Raw genomic sequence first — 2500 nt, forward strand, 5'->3', positions numbered from 1 at the left:
CCGCCGTGTCTCTGCTTTTCTTTATTTAGGCCTCCTTCTTCTCTCTTTCTTTCTCTTTCTTTCTTACCTATTCCTCTGTCTATCTGTCCCTCTCTCTCTCCCTCTCTCTCTCTCTCTCTCTCTCTCTCTCTCTCTCTCTCTCCCTCTCATTCTCTCTCTCCCTTTCTCTCTCTCTCTCTCTCTATCTATCTATCTATCTATCTATCTATCTTTCTCTCTCTTTCTCTCTCTCTCTCTCTCTCTCTCTCTCTCTCTCTCTCTCTCTCTCTCTCTCTCTCTTTCTCTCTCTCTCTCTCTCTCTCTCTCTCTGTCTTCTCCTCCATCCCTCCCTCCCTCCATTCCCTCCCTCTCTCCCCCCCACCATCCCTCCCTCTCCCTCCCCCACCCATTCCCTCCTTCCCATCCTCCCTCCCTCTTTTCCCTACCCATTCCCTCCCTCCCTCCCTACCCCTCTCCCTCCCTCTTTCCCTCTCCCTCCCTCTCTGACCCATCCCCCCCATTCCTCCCTCCCTCCTTCCCCACCCATCCCCCACCCACTCCCCCTCCCTCCCCATTCCCTCCCTCTCTCCCTCCCTCCCCCACCCATTCCCTCCCTCCCCATCCTCTCCCTCATCCTCCCTCCCTCCTCACTTTCTCTCGAACTGGATCCCATATATGGAAGCAAGCAAGCAAGAGGAGGAGGAGGTTTGCTCTGCTACGAGATTTGTTGCAAATAACTTGCTTGCATATCAGCGCTTGCCTTTGCAGAGGGGGGGGGGGGGGCTTATGTATCTGCGTGCTTGCGTGTAAACGTTGCCTGAATAACTTGAGGGGAAGGAGAGAAAGGAAGAGATATAGGAGATGTGAGAATAATGGGTTTGGAGGAAGAGGGATGAGAGAGGGGTAAAAAAAAGAAGAAAGAGAGAGAGAGAGAGGAGGGTGGTGAGAATGAGACAGGAAGGAAGAGAGAGGCGGGGATTGAAGAAGATAGAGAGACAAAGAGAGAGAGTGGATGGAGGGAAGAAGAGGGAAAGAAACAGACAGAGAGAAAAAAAAAACAGTCAAACAGAATGGAAGTAAAAGAAAGCAAAAAAAAAAAGAAAAAGAAAATTTATTATACGAAGTTCAGGGATAGAAAATATATAATAATAATAATCTTAATAGCTGCGAAAAATAATTAGCGCAATAAATTTCATTACGAGAGTCAAATACTCGCATAATTGATAAAGTTTGACAATCGCCCTTTTTCATATTTTACAAATCGGCAAAATCACTGGATTCCGGTTATCCTGTTCACCTGTATGGTGATAATATGAAAGATAATATAAGCAATGATTTATGATAATGATAGATATGTTTTTTTTTTTTTTTATTCTCTTTAAACTTGTATGAATGGGGTAAGGTATCTCTCTCTCTCTCTCTCTCTCTCTCTCTCTATCGTCTTTTTCCTTCTCTCTCTCTCTCTCTCTCTATCGTCTTTTTCCTTCTCTCTCTCTCTCTCTCTCTATCGTCTTTTTCCTTCTCTCTCTCTCTCTCTCGCTCGTTCGCTCTCTCTCTTCCGCTCTGCTCGTTCGCTCCCTCTCTCTCTCTCTCGTCTCTCTCTCTCTCTCTCTCTCTCTCTCTCGTCTTTTCCTCTCTCTCTCTCTCTCTCCTCTCTATCGTCTTTTTCCTTCCTTCTCTCTCTCCTCTCTATCGTCTTTTCCTTCTCTCTCTCTCTCTCTCTATCGTCTTTTCCTTCTCTCTCTCTCTCTCGCCTGTTCGCTCTCTCTCTCTCTCTCTCTCTCTCTCTCTCTCTCTCTCTCTCTCTCTCTCTCTCTCTCTCTCTCTCTCTCTTCTTCTTCTTCTTTTCTTTTCTTTTCTCTTCTCTTCTCTTCTCTTCCTCCTTCTCTTCCTCCTCCTCTTCCTCCTCATACTTAACCTCCTTCTCCTCCTCCTGCTCTTACTCCTACACGCAAAGAAGAAAATAGAAATGAAAAACATCTAAAAACAAAACAAAAAACGCAAACAAGAAAATAGAAATACCAAAAAACACACAAATTAGAAAATAAGAACACAAAAAAACAGAATGAAGAAAATATAAACACAAAAAAAAACATGCAAACTTGAAAAAAAAAACACAGACAATAAAATAAGAGAAATTTACAATAAAACACAAACATACAAGAAAACATGAATAAAAAAAAACATATCCCCCCAAACAAGCACACACAAACAATAAGAAATTAAGGGAAAGAAAAAAAATAGTAATAATAATAATAATAAATATGAATTAAACACACCAAAAATAAGAAATAAAAAAAGAAAATCATAACATAAAAAATTTGACAAACTTAAAAAACAACCCTCCCCTGAAAAAACACCCCAAAAAAAACCCCCCCCCAAAAAAAAAAAAAATAATAATGATAAACACCCCCCCCCCCCCAAAAAAAAAATACATCCCCTCCTCAAAAAAAAAAAAAAATAAGATAAGAATGCTCCAGTAAATGTCACTCCCTCTCAAACCCCCCCCCCCAAAAAACAA

This window comes from Penaeus vannamei, chromosome 42 (genome assembly GCF_042767895.1).
Source record: "Penaeus vannamei isolate JL-2024 chromosome 42, ASM4276789v1, whole genome shotgun sequence".
NCBI classification, from domain to species: domain Eukaryota; kingdom Metazoa; phylum Arthropoda; class Malacostraca; order Decapoda; family Penaeidae; genus Penaeus; species Penaeus vannamei.